This window comes from Puntigrus tetrazona, chromosome 7 (genome assembly GCF_018831695.1).
Source record: "Puntigrus tetrazona isolate hp1 chromosome 7, ASM1883169v1, whole genome shotgun sequence".
Taxonomy (NCBI): domain Eukaryota; kingdom Metazoa; phylum Chordata; class Actinopteri; order Cypriniformes; family Cyprinidae; genus Puntigrus; species Puntigrus tetrazona.
Genome location: NC_056705.1, coordinates 26,957,251 through 26,976,347, shown reverse-complemented (window position 1 = coordinate 26,976,347; position 19,097 = coordinate 26,957,251). Strand labels below are relative to the sequence as shown.

General features: G+C 37.9%; 1 long non-coding RNA gene across 1 annotated transcript in view; it reads left to right on the top strand.

Moving 5' to 3' along the window:
• The window catches only part of LOC122349621, a 36,710-nt gene extending 20,604 nt beyond the window's left edge, over positions 1 to 16,106 (top strand). Inside the window, exon 3 of the long non-coding RNA XR_006251473.1 lies at positions 15,080 to 16,106. This is a non-coding gene — a long non-coding RNA (uncharacterized LOC122349621). The remainder of the gene's footprint in view (positions 1 to 15,079) is intronic.
• The last annotated feature ends 2,991 nt before the right edge of the window (positions 16,107 to 19,097 follow it).

Here is a 19,097-nt window from a genome sequence, read left to right as displayed (position 1 = left end):
CAGACATGACTGTGATTGGCTGCAGTGCACATAGCTGCGACCTTTTATGTGTTGGGATCAGATCTAAATATGACGCTATGTTCAATACCTTTCACTATTAGTTAAGACTGGCAGCAGTAATAGTAAAACCGTAGTACAAGTTATCAAATCATAATCAACAGACCCATCAATTTAACCTGTTTTAGGACTAAAATGGCCTTTATTTCTTTGTTATGACAGTTTTAAGTGTAAAATTTAGCTAACATTATAGGAACACCTCAGGAAACATTATAAAATAAATACTGCCGTTCACGTCCCTTTTAAACATATTTAACCACACTTAAATACTTCTGCTGCTGATACCCTTGAAAAGCTTTATCTAATTTATCTAATTAAGTTTCTATTTTCATTATTTGTTTTTTTTTTAACTTGACATCCAATTTGCCAAAGAAAGCTGGCATTAAATAAAAACAAACACCCCAGCCAACGTAATTTATATTAATGATAATTATTCTGTTTATCACTTTATTAGCACATTTTACTGGGCAGTGTGCTGTTTGTCGAATTATCAACTTAAATAAATGAATCATCAGTGCAGTTCTAGTGCAAATTCTATAAAGCTGGTCAGACCTAGCAACAGTAAGCAAGGCTGATGGAGTTTGGTGAAGAGTAAGGTACAGCTGTTTAAAAATTTGGATTGGATTCCCGTTATGTATCCTTTCTTTGACTCTATTTATAAATAAAAATATGATAAAATGAATAATGATAAAATACAAACACAACAGCGGATATTTTTATCATACAAGGGCATTTGATGTATAGGATGAGATTCCACCGAAAGGTCATCTTCATCACTCAGCATTCTGGTATGAAGCAGAGTGATGAGGTCTCAAGCCATTCATCTAAGAGTAGAAGAGCTCTAAGCTGTCTAAGTGTGAGCATCAGAGTAGGGATGATGAGCCCTTCCACTTAGGCCTAATGATGGCAGATTAAGCCTTGATTAATCATTGATCTCTATATCCCTCTCTCCTTAAGATAGAAGGATATAAAGATCCTTAAAGGCCCATGTCCCCCTTGGGCTGTGCTCATTACAGGGCACTATCAGGAGTGCACGCTCGCTTTATATCATGAGTCTCTCCTCGTGCATGCTCTCTCTCCTCTTCACCCATTGGCTAAATGAAATTAAATTGCATTCACAATGGAGTTTTATATAGAAAACAGCAGAAAGAACAGATGAGTCAGTTAAACCTGTGACTGTTCATTTGCCGAAAGTTCAAGGCAATAAAACCGATAAGGCTTTTCAACCTTTTTTGTTTTAACGTCATGCCGAAAAAGTGGTTAATTAGGGGCATCGCACAGTGTTGTAATTTTAAGGCGTCATTTTTTAAGCATAATGAAAGATTCGTTCGTATCGGTTGTTAGGACAGATTTGTTATTTTAGTGGCCAAAAAGAGTTCAAGGATACAATTCAGGCGAAAGAACTAAAGAGAGAATTAATTAAAACCTTCATCTCCTGCAGGCCTGATAAACAGCGAGTGTCGTGAATGCAAGCAAACTATGTGCGCATGTTACAAATTACAGATCCTTGTGTCAATTAGCATGCAGCAGTCAGCTGTCAAAACCTGTTTGTGTGAGAGACGACCTGACTACAGACCTAATGAATGAAAGCTACATTCATTAATTCTGTTGTTTTACAGATCTTTATGTGGACTTTGGCCTAGATATCAACAGAACGGCAGGGTTATTCATTCCAATTACAGTGACAGTCAGTGTTTTAGGACCCCAAAGTGGTTGAACTGTCAACACAATCTCAAAGTAATTGCTTTCAGGTGAACGAGTGTCACATCCCGTGTTTGAAGGACGAATGTTATAAAGAAGCGAGTCGGGTTGATGGTAGGATTCCGCTTTTAACCTCTCTGTGTGCGTTTTGTGGGTAAATCCGAGAGTCTCCCCCTATGTTTGTGTACAGTTGTGGCAGTGGCGGAGGGAAGGACGGGTGTTATCGTGGCCTCTCAGCTGTTTTGTTCAATGCTCGGCGAGCCCGACATACAAAGAGAAGGGGTGCGGTGGCGGACACCTTCCAGAGATGCCAGCTTTGCGTGAGGGGAATCAAAGCTTCGCCGTTACTTTTTATCTGCCCGTGCCACCTGGTTGGCGAGAGAGGCGCACGCGGCGCGCCTCCAGCTGTTAGCCCTTTGGAAAAATCTGAGGGAGGAGGATTTTAGCAATGGATCATCTACCGGTGAGCTAGATGGTGGAGTATCCCTCCACTGAGAGCAGATGGATAGTTAGGACAGAGAAGAGAGGGAATGAGAGATTGATGGGAGAAATGGAGAGTGTGAGTTTTTTGCGCTGTACTGATTTTTCTGATGGACACCTGGGGAGAAGGGATGAAAGTCCTGCTGTGTGTGTAGAGGAAGAGAACAAAAAGAGAAGGCGAAAAAGACAGAGATGGATAGGGGAGGGTGCTTTTGCTCTAAATAGCGTAAAATCTGATGAAAAGTTGATCTTATAATTGAGAAGAAACAGAAATGGGTTAAAAACGCTCAGCAGGGGGGCAATGCTCAGATATAAACTGTAACATCTCAGGCACAGAGCAACTGATAGTGGTGGATCGCTAACACAAATGGCTCAAGATGAGAAAAAAAAAGAATCTGAGCTTATTAGCCACTTTACAACTACCGGTACAACTAAAGATGGAGCAGACGTGAAGTAATGGATTGCTTGTAACTGTGTTAAATAATCAGGATATTAAAAATGTTAAATAATTTGGTTGTATGAGATTTAGCAAGATTAAAGTGTTTTTTTTTCATCCTCAAAAGTCCTGTGATCTCAAGATGGTACTTTTTTTTTTTTTTCGCTTGGCCTATTTATGAGAGAAATTTCTCGCAATGTTAATGTCGCAATAACAAAACCTAGTAATTTAACATGCCTCTAAAACACAGCTGTACTGAAGTTTATATAGCCTTCAAGTGATAGTTCACCCAAAAATGTAAATTCTGTCATCACCCTCTAGTTGTTCCAGGCAGGGATGGGCATTTTCTATAAATATTGCATTCGAGGTTTAATGAGAAAGATGTTATTTTTTTACGTTATTAGTTTTTGTCACGATTTCAGAACAAGCTTGTGTTCAGCCGTTACACAACAATGTTCTATAGGAGGTTTACAGCATATTGCCAGGTTTTATTTCGGTTGAAAACATGTGTAAACAAGCAAACAAAAACCAAAAAAGATCAAGCAGACTGTGCCAATTACACTTACAGTACAGAACGCACATATATTTAAGTCGGCCTACATTTATTGTGTTTGTATTATTTCGTATACTAATTCTGCGAGAAACCATAATATCCACATGCTCGGGTGAAAGTTAACAATAAGAACGTGCCGTGCTAATAACATGTGCTAACGGTTTCTTAGCGCTTTGTGATAAACCAGCTGTCCCTCAAGGAAACTTTATATATGTCTCGAGATCATTTCGCTCTCAGATAAACTCTATTCTTGGCTCAATCGGAGTACAGCTGCAATTACCTGCAGTCGTGAATGAAGTGATGGACAGCTGTCCTTCCTCAGTCCACTGTATGTGGATTTCATGTGATTTCTCATCATAGTGGTAATTTTATAATAAATCAGTTTCCCTAATCCATTTGATCTGAAGTAATTACAGTCGGTCAGATCATTTAGTAAGATCATTTTAAACAAAGTAATTCAATGAGGCAGATGCTACAGTGCCGTAACTGCTTAGGATTTCTTATGGATTCCCTGCATTTACGGCCAGCAAATAAACACATAGTAAAATTCAATTAGTGTTTTATTTGTTCGAATAATAATTACATGCTGAACATTTAAATGTTCGACAGTTCGTGCACACCTCTGAATCCATGACTGATTATCTTCTGCTGAACACAAAAGATACTTTGCAGATCGTGGATAACCAAACAGTTTCCCCATTGATTTTTATTTTAATATTTATTTTTCTTTTACTGTAGAACCTTGTTTTTCTTCTTCTTCAAAAATGTGTTAAACAGACAAAAACTCATACAAGTTTGGAACAACTTAAGGGTGAGTAAATGATGGCAGAACATCGTAAGCTTGCATCTGAAGTGTGAAAAAAAAACTTGTTGCATGTTAACGTGTCAACTGTTTTCGATTTAGTATGTTTAAGAAATGTTTTTGGATCACCAAATCAGCATTCCCAAGCCTCATGTGACACTGAAGACTGGCGTAATGGCTGCTGAAGATCCATCTGTTCATCACTGGAGTAATGTATTTATTTAACATTTATTTCAAATTATACCATGAGTTGAGAATATTACTGTTTGCCTGTATTTTTCATCAAATAAAGCAGCCTCTTAGAGCTTCTCGGAGACTTCTTTTGAAAACGTTTTTTAAAATCTTTTGAACGATGCTGTATATTTATATCTCGGCAGCAACTGCAGAGGAGGAGGAGTGTGGGGAAAAACAGAGGGTAATGAAAAGACAGAGTTATAAGGACAGGATGTACACTTTGTCTGGTGTCAGGGGGGGTGTTAAGGGAAGGCACAGTTAATGGGATGATGCTTGTGTATGTGTGTGTGTCTGTTAGAGCCGGCCATGAGTGATTTTGCAAAACAGCTCCTCGGAGGGACAGATAAAGAGCGAGAGGGAGGAGCGGGGGGTACATGAGGGCCATCTAAAGAGTGGATGGTGTAATGAGGAGGAGAGGGAGAGATGGCCCAGAGGATGTGCAGAGATATTTTACCCTAATGTCTTGTGCTTTGTAATGGCTGCCAGAGGATAATGGAATATATAAGTGTGTGAACGTCCAGACAGGTGTTTGCGAATCACAGATGTTTTATAAATAATCTGTGCGGTAAACATATTTCGGAACATGGCAGCGGCGTTCAGGTGCAAGTCGCACCACACTGTCTTGTCCTTGAGCCAGTACATTCGGTATTTGCACAGAAACACACACACACACACACACACAAATATTTTTCTGTGCTTTGTGGCTTAGCTTTATTACAGCGGCTGGATGTTGCTCTTTTCTAAATTCTCCTTCATTATTTTGCTCTTTCTGAAAAGAGCATTACAATCTCAGTTTCACTACAATATGAGAGGGTCTTTTTCTGACCCTGGGCTTCAGGACCCCGGGTTGCTGGCCGCCCTGGTGAACAAGAGCATTGTTAAGACTGCGGCTTATGCACGGTATCGGTGTTCGAGAGAGGGATATGAGTCAGGACGGGAAAAAAAAAAAAGAGCGGGAGGATTTTAATGACAGTGTGGCCCAATCACATCAGGCCATTGTCTGATGAGCATGACTGCTCTCAGCCCAAGCCTTGATTATCAGGGGGGCAAGACAGAGCAGAGCGTTATTAGAGAACTAATCAACAACAGTGCAGCCTGTGTGTGTGTGTTTAATAGTAATGAGAAGGGAACTAGGTGCTTTGACATGGAGATTATTGGGTATTAGCATGAGCAAAGAATAGTGCATGGAATTGTAATGACTGAACTTACTGCAGAGGTGCGAAAGCATAACGCATACATCGGAGAGGAAAGACTGTTTTATGTTGTGGTAATGATTTACATGTCCCATGAAGCTTCTGCGGGCTTAGTTTAATGAAAGGAAGCATGTTCGTTTAGTGATCATGTTTGGTCTTGTGCGGAGGTATGATGAGCTAAACGCCTAATGATTTTGCCATCATGTTCATTAATAATTTTCTTCTAAAAGCTCAGGATATAAAAGAGCGTTTTTTTAATTTCATGTGCAAACTGAACAAGCCGTCTGAACGAGTGTTTGAACTATAACATTTACTCGCACTGCTTATTTTAGATATACTCTTTTAAATCATAAGAGTTTCAAAAGAATGGTTCGCTCAAATATTCATGCTGTTGTAGACAGTACAACATTTTGTATTTTCTTCTGATAAAAAAATAAAGAACTGAACGTAAGTGTTATTTAAATGGGACTCACTGAGTGAACAAAAGCACATTTTTTTAATTTTAATTTTAAATTGATCAGAAGTGGCAGGTTTTTATAACGTTACAAATGATTTCTATTTCAAATAAATGCCGTTCTTTTGAACTTTCTACTTATTTATTTCTTTTTTTTTTTCGAATACTAATACTTCTAATAAAAATACTTCCGTTCCCACAAAAATATTAAGCAGAATGACTTTCAAAAACATTTGTGAGTATATGATGAAAGCGTTTTTGTGTTTTGAATGAACTTTCCCTTTAAATGATGTGCTTGCATAGTGTGATCAGAATGGGCTCATTCCTGCTGATTTTGTAGTATAGAAGCTCAGCGTTATTTTATATTCCTCCCCTACAAGTATAGAAAATGACAACAATCAGCATTTCACACCGCTTAATGCGATAACCATTATGACAGAAAATAGATATATTCTCAAAGAGTGTAGATCCAGAAAAACAATGCCTCATGCTTTTTATATATCGTTGCATACTGCGGCATGCCCATCTCACGATGAAGAGTATGATGGTGTAGGAAAACCCGTTATTTCAAATGAAGTAAATGCCATAGCTGTTTATGGTGAGTGTTTGCTATAGGGCAAATCTGTTCTGGTTCTCTGTTTGTGGATGTAGACACAGCCGGGTTAAAACATTGTGACCTGGGTGGCTTATTATACTGCCTGGGATTTGCTGTAGTGGCAGTTGATGTGTATTTGATCAATAAATGGTGGATCAGGGAGATTTTTAAACCCTGTTAATACACAAGGCTCCTGTCTTGGCGTTTTACAAAGTGATGCAAGCGAGACCGCTGGAGATTCAGACACTCCAGCAAAAACAGGTTCTTGTTCCTTTTCACAATTCACAGGCTGTGGTTTTCTGCTTAATAGGCGCAAACCTGTTGGTCTCAGGTCAAAAGCTTTGATTTAGGAATGATATTTTCACAGAAAACCAAAATGAATGTAGAGAGACCCAAAACATTTACACTGTTCGTTAAGTCAAGTCAGAAGTTTTCTTTTATATATATATATATATATATATATATATATATATATATATATATATATAAGCCCATGTATGAGTAATTCATACAGATTGCAAGTGAGAATAAAGAAAGAGAATAATATGATGGTTGTGCAAATAGCAGCTGCTTACACGTTTCCTGCAATGTATTTGCAGTTGCTGTTGCAAATGCTTGTCTCACATATTAATAACTCATCAGTCTGGAGTGTTTCCCTTGCTAGTGCATTTTAGTAGAGTGGGCATATGGCCATGATTCAGTTTGACAGACTGACACGTGTAATATCAGTTAAAGACAGAATGTACACGGTTTGATCTTTTTTTAAATATGCATAGGCTTACCTTTATATTAATTTTAGGATGCCTATGTGCAACCTTGTTTTAACAACCCTGAACACGACAATAGGCACTGAAGCAAAGGAAATGTCAGAAAGAAATTTGCATAAAGCAGTCATACTTGGGGAGAAAATGCTGGATATAATAAGGGGGCAGGTATTTTATATCCATTATGTATGAAATCAGGATGCTCCCATTGCTACACAGGGCATGAATGAGAAACAGTACAATGCAGACTATGTAGACAAACCAAAACAAGACCCTGAAATGATTACCGAAAACAGCTAAATCTGACCTTTGCGTTCATCTGAGTTTAATTGGAGGGGATTTATGGCGTACAGTAGCTAATGGAAGTAAAACATTTTGCATAGAACTTTTAAAATTAAACATCAGTCTAATTGCTTTGAACTGAAATTGGTTTACTGGAAGATTATGAAGAAAATAATCATTACAGAATCTCGTACCTCATAACTTCTAACGTACGTGAGACTAAAGGCTGGGAAACTTATATAAATGTTAAAAAAAAATGAGCTCCTCTGGTTACTTATCTCTATGTCTTGCTATCAGTTTTGACTCAAATACGCGCAGGTATTCTAAATGACACCCCTATCTGCAAATTTTGGGTCACTGAGTCTCTAGTCTGCAGCTGCAATGAATAGAAAGAAGAGAACAGGAAGGAAAAAAACAGCCCATGTCTTCCCTTCACCGAGGTTGAGGAGGTCATCAGGGCTTCTCATAGATTGATCCACTGGAAGCTGTAAAGTATAAAAAAATGCAACTCTGGACTAATCCTTGGGCAGACAAGACAGGATGTAGAGATACAAATATAGCACAAAACTTACACTTAAAAATCAGTGTGTCATTAAAATTTTGTAATTCAATGAATAGATGAAATAATGAATGTAGAGCATATCTTAGGAGTGTGTGTAAGCAGCAATTACTGTCCATTCACTGCTGCAAAGGGACATCACACCTTAGATCACACACACACACACACACACACACACACACACACACACACACAAACTCACACACACTAATATATTTGGATATATTTATATTTTGGATAACCTGTCAGTGCCAACACACTCTCTTAAGGTAATATAACTCTATAGCATCTTTATCCTGCGCCAACAAAAGATCACTTTTATAGCAAACCTAAAATTCTAAGGCTAAAACGTTGAAATGACTAGAAAATCCGGCATAATTTAAACATTATTTAATTCGATTTTTGTTTTGCATGAGACGCAAAAGCAACAATACAAAATGTTGATTAAAACGATCAATTCTTTGCATGCGTTGTGGTCCAAGTCTTCATAGCCATATGCTACCCTGTCTGTGGAAAAGACCGTGGTTTAATCTTTATGCAGATAATCTTTTATCATCCCCGATCACACTCAAATCTTGTCGTTCACACTCATTTGAAACGCATTGTAAGCATTATGACAATTTCATATGGCATTAGATTCCTTAAGAGTCTTGTGAATAGTTGCGAAACAGCAAAGTTTGGATGTATCTTTTTGAATGTGGTGTGCATGACTTAACCGTGGGGATCAAGAGAAGATTTTCAGCGATTAACAGAATAAATTTACCACTTTTTCTCACACAAAGCTATTGCATGCTTTAGAGCACTTAGAATGTAGCACATGTATCATGCATCGCTGAATAACTCACTACTGGATACATTCATGTATGTCTAATAAATGCTGTTCTTTTGAATATACCATTAATCAAAGAATAGGGTTTCCATTGGTAAGGAAGAAATGTTACTTTAGTGACGTTTCCATCTTGAAGCAGTACAGTCTTGCGTCTCTGAAGGCAGTGCAAATGGGGATGATTGACAGCACTCTATGACTAACACAAGCCTGAAGGCCATGCAGTACAACACATTACTAGCAGAACTACACTTACTCTGTAGTCTTTTTCCTTCTGGTATCTCATCTAATAAACACTCACTTCTGCTCTGCTGCTGTTTATGCCCCTCTGACAAACAAGAGAACATTGCATGAGCCACAGAAATGAATTTACTTTTTTTTTCCCCCCATTCCTCCCTGTATGCTTCAACAAAAAGATTAGAAGATTATCCTGTTTATAATGCCGGCTTGTCAGGACTGAGGGAGGGAGAGGGGCGAAGAGAAGTGTGTGGAACGGCAAGAAAGCAAAATCCTGTAGCTGGAGGTTGTGGGTGTGGCTCAAGGCCTTTTCCAGCCATCCTCAGGGGTGGAATAATTAAGAGAGGAGGATTAGCTTCAAGACTCTTGCTCCACATCGTTTAAAGGAAAGGAGGAAGTACAGACATGATGCAGTCAAATGCTCCATTGACTCACTCAGGTGTGTGCGTGCGTAGTTGCAATCCAGGCTCACAGGAAGCATGATGCCGTAGCTGCATATCTGCGAAAGCTGAAATGTGTTGTTCCAGACGCATTTCACACTTGTCATGAAAAAAAAACCAAAAAAAAAACAAGCAGGTCTACGAGTACAAAATGCTAAATTACACTATCCTGCGTCTAGCAAATCTGATGGAAATTTCAAAGCGCAATGTCCAGCAGCTGTGCTTCCATACAAAGACGTGAATTTAACTTGTGCTCAAAACAGGAATATCACATAAAACATTTGTGAATAAAGCACCATTTCCACCGGAGAACAAAATAATCACTTCCTGATAAATCGGCACTAAATATCACTAAGAAAAGGAGGAGAAGCCCCCGAAATAATAATTTTCATATATGTTAAATTACTTGCGCCTCAGAGTGAGCAGATGAAACGCAATAAATGGAGCCGTTGCTTTCGGAGGTGGATGCCTGCTGTTTGGGAACGCAGTCGTGGAAGACAATTTTACCAAAATACTTTGATGACAGACTTTGCTCAAGCATTTCAGAACGACCACAGGAACATTTCACATGCTGTGCAACAAGATCAGTCTGGTGGTTAGTCAGGTTAGACTGTTTTTTATGTGCATGGTGGAATTTATTTGGTAATTGTGTTTGTGTCATAGTTTATGCATATGTATTTTTTTTTAAATCAGAAAAGAGTGTTTAGCCTACTGAATTGTGCACATACAGTGGTATTCAAAAGTTTGGGCACCCCTTGCAGAATCTGTCAAAATAAGAGATATTATAGAAAATGCATGTTATTTTTTTTATTTAGTACTGTCCTGAGTAAGATATAGTCATATTGTTCACAAAACAAAAAAATAGCAAAAATTAATAAAATAACCCCCCTCAAAAGTTTAGGAACCATTGTTAAACTGGATTATCTACGACTGTTGTTTGTTTTAGCCTCAAACACCGCTATTAAGAAAGGTTTAAATGTTCACTGATGCTCCAGAAGGAAACAAGATGTGTTAAGAACCGGGGGGTGAAGACTTGAAATCTGAAGATCAAGGTAAATTGTACTTAATTTGTTTTCCACAAACAGTCATCGATCATACAGCTTAACAGTATTAACAACATAGGGTTCCCAAACTTTTGGCCCTGTCCCAAATCAAACACTTCATGTGCGCTTGCGGTTTTATGGACTGACAATGGCCACCACGTGTGCACATCCGTTAAGTCCACGAGACCACTAGTAGGATGCTCGCAAGTGCCCCCCTTGCAGTCGTTATGCACCCTCTATACTGCTGAGTCTGCACTGGTTAGAGCTCGCGAGAGACTCCAACCCGATAGTCAAAGAGGCATTGCGTCATAAAAGTGCAGGAATTGAGGAAGACCGCAAGATTTTATTGTGCAATTTTGGACAGGGCCATCACGTACTTTACTGCACATTTGCGGCAGTTTCAAAGTGAAACGTCCAGTAAGTGGCGCTAAAACCTGAGTTCAATATGTGACCCTGATATTACATTGATACAGGCATATATTAGTGTATTATATTGCTTCAGGTACATGTTGTGGTGGTTCATAATCCAAATACTTAAAGAGGGTAGAAAAGTTCTCTATCATGTTGTATATATCCTATTCACCGAACCCAACCCTAAAACCTACCTATAGTGTTAACAAATGCAAAAAAGCTGTTGAACAGGACAGAGTTGAGCCACCAAGTAAACCCAATCACATGAGCCACCAAGTAAACCCATTGAGTATATGCCCTCTGATATATGCTGATATATGACACTAATGTTCAAACATACCAGTTTTCAAATTCTAAAATTGGTTTAGATTTAGAACATAATATTCCTTGTGTAATTATACAAAACGTTGGACCTGCGAATCATACTTTGTTTGAAAAGGAATAAAAGTTTTACTGGCTCTACTGTTTGACTGCATAGATTTTTTTTGTGTCATATTCCAAAACACGTAAAAATCGGTCGATTGAACATAACCAGTCCCTGTTGCTATTTCCTTTTGAAGCGGTTAACCATGATAACATTCAGTTTAATTTGTTTGGTTGTATCCCTGCAGGGTAACACTTTATAATAATATCCAGTTGTAAGGCATTTATAAGTGATTAATAATAGTGATTAAGCAATATGCTAACAATCTGTCAAAAGTTAACTTTAAAATTTTATATAAATTATTGAAATGTCAACATTGTACTTTAGTAGATAATAGTGCAATGTTGCCATTTCAATGATTTATAATATATTAACTAGTAACTTAACTAGAAATTATACTGAAAAAAAATAAATAAATAAAAAAATAAATAAATAAATATATATATATATATATATATCAATCATTTTATTTATATAGAGCTTTTAACAACACAGGTTGCATCAAAGCACTGTACAATATAAAGTAGAAGAATACAATGACAGGGATGTATAATGACGAGAGTGAACAATTTATTATTAAATGTAGAGATGGTCTCTGTAATCAATTTGACGATAATCACTAGAAGTTATAATGGAGAAAAAAAAAACTTGGGAGAAACCGGACTCAGTTGGGTTTTCTGGTCTCTGATAAACATAATCTCTGGGTGCTGATCCACCATCTAGTCTGGATACAAACTGTGAAACAGATTAAGAAAGAAACAGGACTATGGCGTAGATGCCATTCTTTTCACGATGTCACAAGTACATCGTGTTTTAGGAGTAGTGTTCCCAGTTCCAGCGAATCTAAGTAATGCAGCCTAAAAATCCTTTAACGGATTTGAATAATAAAAAGTGTGTTGGTGTGATATGTGTAGGCTAAGTTAAAAAGATGTGTCTTTAATGTAGATTTAAACTGGCAGAGTGTGTCTGCTTCCCAAACAGAGTTAGGGAGATCGTTCCAAAGTTTAGGTGCTAGATAGGAAAAGGATCTGCCACCCACAGTTGATTTTGATATTGATATATATTATCAAATGGCCAGAGTTTTGAGAACGCAGCGGACGGGCAGGACTATAATGTGATAAGAGCTCGCTCAAGTATTGAGGAGCTAAACCATTCAGGGCTTTATTGGTATTTAATAAGATTTTAACATCTATCCGATGTTTGATAGGGAGCCAGTGCAGTGTTGACAGAACCGGGCTAATATGATCATACTTCCTAGTTCTAGTATATATTATATCAACAAATTTAGTTCAACATGTTTTTATTTAAACATAACTAATATATATATATTATATATATATATTTTACAACCAATTACCTTTGTATATTTTTTTGTATTAACTTATGTAAATTGTTAGCATATTACTTAATAATCATTTATGAATGTATAGTTATATTTTGTAAATGATTAATCATTATCTAATCATTTACAAAACATAGATATCTACAAATCATAGATAAAAATATTAATATATCACTCATTAATCATTTGAAAGAATAATCATGTTTTGTAAAGATTAGTTCAAAATTAACTAATCACTTGAGAAAAGGACTTGTATATTAATTAACAAAACATACATAAATTGTTAGCATACCACTTGTTAACTGCTTATGAATGTTTTGTAAATGATTAGTTCATTGTTAACTAATCATTTACGAATGAAACTGAACGCCTTGAAACTGAACGTTATTATAAAGTGTTACCCTTGCAGGGACTTGTTCCCAAGTGCTCCACATTCAGGTGCAACACTATGAGGTACTACGGTGAGATACTGAGCAAGTTTACAATGTCGGAAAAATCATATATAGAGCTGATTATGTGATGCCATCATTGAAATGCAGTGTTATATGTGCATTGGTATGTTTTTGCTGGTGTATAAATGTGGGCAGTGGTTTCCATTTCACTTCCAGTCAGCCATTAACCTGGGTTGTATATTTTTGGCCATGCCGTATTCAGTCACACACAAAATCTCACTTCATGTTCACCATAGCAAGTTTAGCCTAATTAATAGGTCACAGTAACGTTGCATGTGCAACACTTGCTGATGAAGGAATGAAATCAAGCCCAATGTGTTGACACATTACACATTTGTCTGCAGACAGGACTAGTGAAGTAGCAGTCCGCCTCTTCGTTATATGATGGATAGACAAGTAAAACAATTTATTTGGTGTTCTGTAGTATAAAATAGCTCTTGCTTTTTGTTCATCTTTTGCTTGTCTGGGTTTTAGAATGGATAGCTGTACTGTAGATAAATTGATCGAGGCAGAATAGCAGCAATGTGACTGTAGCAACAATTTTAAAATACTTATTATGAGTGGTGACATTTTAAAATGTCCATCTCAGTACTCTGGATTTTTAATGACTTGGAAGGAAATGGCCTGCCGAAGCAAAATGATGTGTGAATATGTGTATTGCTGGTTATCATGTTTAATTTGCTTCATTTTCCTTCTACATTGCATGATTGTTTTACTTTTTTTTGTCGAAAATACATTATATACCGTGGATCTGCACGGAACTGAGTGCAAAAAGATGTCTTTGACCTTTCAGAACAGGCCTCCGTGGTGTTAAGATGTTTCTAAGATGTTCTAGGAGTGTTTGTTAGGGCATTCTGGGTGGTTGCTTATTGGCCCATGTCTCTGTAAGTATATTTACATGCAAAGTTAAATGTCTGAGTAAATAGGACATTTTTTAAGAATTAATGCACAATGCACACCATGTGTCTTTTGAAGTTACCGTGCACTATGGTGCTGTTGGCTATTTAGTTTTAAATTTAATCAATATTAAAAAGACTAATTATTGCTTCAATCTGACTAAAATCAGATTGGACCATAGCTGCTGTAGCAGGCTGAGCCAGAGGGAGTTTAGCCAGTGTGGTAAAAAAATAAATTCATAATACATACTGAAGTGCAAAAAAAATGTAATTATATATATAGATATAGATATAGATATAGATATAGATAGAGAGAGAGAGAGAGAGAGAGAGAGAGAGAGAGAGAGATATTAGTGCTATTAGCGAGATATTATTACTATTTTTTTCTGTTTTGCACTTCAGTATATATTAGTAATCCAAATTTCACCAAACTTTTGTATATAGATATGTTTGTGTATGCCTGTGTATGTCTCAGTGACTCATCCTGTGGGGTGTAAGGGAATAAGCTGAATCAGATTTACGATAATTTATACCCTGCAAAGACCAGCGATACCTTCAGCCAGACATTCTAGCCACTCAGTCTTGCATCTCGGCTATTGAACTTGAACTCTAAGCAGACTTAAGCCTGAATGTTTTTTATGTCCAGCCAGCAGGGAGCTCCATAAGGAACCCCGCAACCTCCTCTGTCGCTCTCCACTTCAGCACCACTTCTCTTTCAGCAGAAAGCAATGGTGAAGAGAGCAGATAGGATTTAGACACTTTGCTTATTGGCCAAGAAATGAAGCGGGCCCAAACAAGGGACGGTGCCTTCCATAAAACACTGGAAAATTTGATATCCCTCACCCTCCCCTCTGCCCGCTTTAATCACGTCTCTCTTGTTTTGTTTGTTTTGCTGCAGGTTCAGTCTCCTCCACCAGTGAAGGCAGAGTGGCACCCGCTGTAAGCAACCTGTGCTTCTGTTAGCCAAATGAAGACCTGGAGAACCGAGGACATGGGTAGAGCATTTCTGCTTCAGTGAGAAATCCCTCTGTAGTAATATGTATGAGGGACCAGCTGACCAGAAGATCCTGCCAACCGAATGATGGTCTGGCTTGAAATATCATTCCCGGAGGGCACAAAACCTGACCGGTGAATCTGGTTTTAAAAAAAAAATCTCAGCACAAACCTGCACTGGGATTTAAAATGGGTAAAGAAAGAGATATATGTCTGTTTCTTTTGCCTAACTTGACCTTACAGATGTTAAGACTTTTTTTTATTTTTTATTATCGCTTCTACTGTTCCCCCTCCCTCCCGAAAGTGTGAGGAATGTTAGTGATGAGGACATTTAGAGGAGGTTTATTTTGGTAAGGGATGTAATGAGCATGATTGTGTGCTGATTACACCCAGCCAACGTACTGGAGTGTCTTGGGTGAGCTACGAAGAGGAGATGAGGGTAAAAGCGAGCGGTGACAAGCCTCATTAACGGAAAATACTCTGCTCCGCTGCCGAGGCCCTGCTGTTGATGAGGAACCTAACTGCTAGACTCTCTAATTATGCGCTGTAACCGCCATCCCACAGAAAGCAATAACCCCCACCTCTCCGCATATGCAAATATGACAGACCCGATCATTAGGTTTTATGCCTCAAAGCCAAATTGTTATTGTAAAACCATTGAAGCCAAGGGCAAAGACGTAAAACTCTATCACGCATTTTGACACATTTTTTACGAGCTTTCCCCAATAACAGAACAAATGTTATTGAATGTCATGGATAGTCAAGGGTAATGTGCCGTGAAAGTATTGTTTCAAATCAGAACAATTATTTGAGGCTTCGTTGAAAAAAAAAGATGTCGATTTTTGGAGCCAAGAATGTATAATTTGGCTCGTTCTCCACTCCGTGTTTCCCAGCATTTTGGTTAGCGTGCCATATTGAAATTTCATAATGATGCCCACAAATTATGTCCCATATGTTCATGGGTCTCGTGCTCCACTCACTCCCTTGACTATTAAAAACAATTTCAAAACACGTTCCGCTGCTGGTTTTAAATGCACCTTTGGTCTTTCATAGGACATTAAAGCATATTTTTTAGTTTAAAAGATAAAGAGAATGTAAAAAGTACATGTGCGCTCACAGAAAACAGAAGTGGTTGCGTTTGCCCTTGCTTGACCGTTAGACTTTCCACTGATCCACTTTTAATGGAGTTCAGTGAACCAGCTTGAAGAACGCTGGAGGCTCCGGAGTATGTGGACCTGTCAGGCTTGACCATTACCATTAAAATACCATATAGTTGCTCACATCTGTATATCGCGAAAGATGTGCTGACCCTTCCAGTTCACTGAGCTTTGGCAAGGTTTCCAAAAAGTCAGCCTGTGCAGATAATTACTGTGAAAAAGCCCTACAAAACAATAACTGCAAGACTAATTATAGAAATCTAGATCCATTTCTTTTTCTTTTAGCACATTTTGCTGTGTTTTCAGTTTATGTGTGTGTGTGTGTGTGTGTGTGTGTGTGTGTGTGTGTGTGTGTGTGTGTGAGTTTGTGACTATGGGCGAGTGAGTGACAGTGATGGAGAGGTAGAAAGTAAACTTGTGAAGAAATTTCAGCACTTTTTTTCCCCCAGTATCACTGTCTGCATGTCCGTCTCTCTTTTTTTTCATACTCCTCCATACAGCTTTGGAGAGACGCATTTCTCGCTGTTCTCAATTTCAAGCGTTCACTCTCTCCTTGGTGACATCTCTGCATCGCAGACCATATTGCTTTCCTGCCATTAAACTTCATTCCCGTCACACCGTGATTTATCAACATCAGTGTAGTGTATAGACATATTCGGAGCACATTCAAAACAGTATGCTTAAGTTAAAAATCTTTTGTGAAGCAACTTCCTCAATCAAGTCGAACTTCAGTCAAGAGTGAAACCTCTTAATGAAGCGGGATGCGACTAGCTAATTGGCCCATTAAAATAAATTAAGTTATTAAAGTATTAATGTTCCTTCTATATATCCAGCCCACATCAAATTAGGCTTTTCTCCCCGGTCGTTTCTCAGAGCATCAGTCGTTTATTAAAATGCAGATATGCATGTCAGGCGACCCAACACTACACTGCTGACATGCCGTATTTGCCCTAATGCGATTTAAAGCTCGGTCTATTGGTAAATTGTGTTTGCTGTGAAGTCTAAATGGCTTGTTTCCAACTCTAAATCGAATGTTTTTGCATCGATCCCACTGGCACTTTTTCTTTCCTTATCTGGAGCCACCGCGACGGACATGTGTCTGCCGTTGATGAGAAGCGTGTTGTGGGCTTGTGTCGCTCATAACAGCAACCTTCTTTAGTGTCAGGCCAGGTTAATATTATTACAGAGCAATTGAGGAGATAAATCTCTAATTGAAATTTGAATGCAGACCACCGCAGACAGATCGCCTCTAGCCTAACGCAAAAGGGAGGGAGGAAAAAATCAATGTGTATTAAAAAGGATGCTGCACAAGGCAATTAACAGCTCCTCCGCAACTTGTTGTTGTAGTTTCTGGAGGGGCCGACAAGGCGCATCATTTGAGACCAACGTCATTGCATTGGGTCACCTCTTCCCATAGGGCTGTTTGTTTCTTTAGAATTAATTACATCGGTCAGAAAAAATAAAGTTACATCTTGGCCAGCTGACCTTTAGTCAATCTTAAAAGGATAATTGACCCAAAATGAGAATTTGCTGGAAATCTACTCACCCCCGCCTCAGGCCACCCAAGATGCAGATGAGGATTTTTCTTTATCAGAGCACATTTGGAGATGTTCAGCATTACATTAATTGCTCAACAAAGGATTCTGCGTATGAATGTGTGTAACAAACAAAACTATCTCTAAGACTTTTTACATTTCAAATGATTGCTTCTGGCTGAAATATGAGTACTTTATCCATAATACTGCTTAATTCATTGAAAATGTTGTCTCATTTGAATCAGGAGAGAAATATATACAGCATAATAAATGTTTACCGGCAAAACAAATATTGCAACAGGGTACTCTGATTCTGGCCAGAAGCTGCTTGTGGGTTTTTGTGATTAGTTTATCTAATCTGGACTCTCCTACTGAAGGCACCCATTCACTGATACATACAGGTGATTTCATGCTACATTTTTCCATATCCGTTCTGATGAAGAAACAAACTCATTTACATCATGTATAACCTGAGGGGGAAGTCATTTTTTAGCTAATTAAATTTTTTCGACGAACTGCTCCTTTCACACACATTCTCTATCATAACCTTTGGTGCAGTAAGGTTCTGTATGTTAGCATAAGTTCATCAGTTAGGTATCAAATTTACTTCACATTTTAGAATTATAGCAAGAAAGCCAAAACTGTTGTGAAGTTAAATATTTATTTTAAAACTAACAGCATATTTAGCCGTTTTATAATCAAATGCACAAAGCATCAGCCTGCGCTAACATTTCAAGGCTATTATTTGAGCAAGACCGCATTTAAAAATGCTTTGGTTTTTCAACTATTTCATGCAGTATCATGTTCAGATAGTACAGAATGTGAAGAAATGTCAAATCCTTTCATCTCAATTTAAAAAAATTACGATTACTGTTTATATGCAGCATATATCATTTTTTTGACCCTTCAGTGAATAAACCAAAAGCCAGTGTGCGATAGGATAGGAAAAAAAAAGCTTGGAGAGCTCAACCTCCCCTAAGAATACATTATTTTAGTAAATATATGCTGCAATACCTATCATACAGTTGCTTTGTAGATATGTGTAATGTCAGCCATGTATTTACTGAATCAATTCATATGCAAGTAAGCATGTGTCAACAAACAACTCATTTCAAGTGATTTTGTTTTTGCAGCTTGTTTCTTTTCTTTCTTATTTTTTTTTAGCATCACAAACTTGCTTATTCACTGAGGGCCAGAAACATGATTTCCGTAAAGCTGCATTGGAACAATA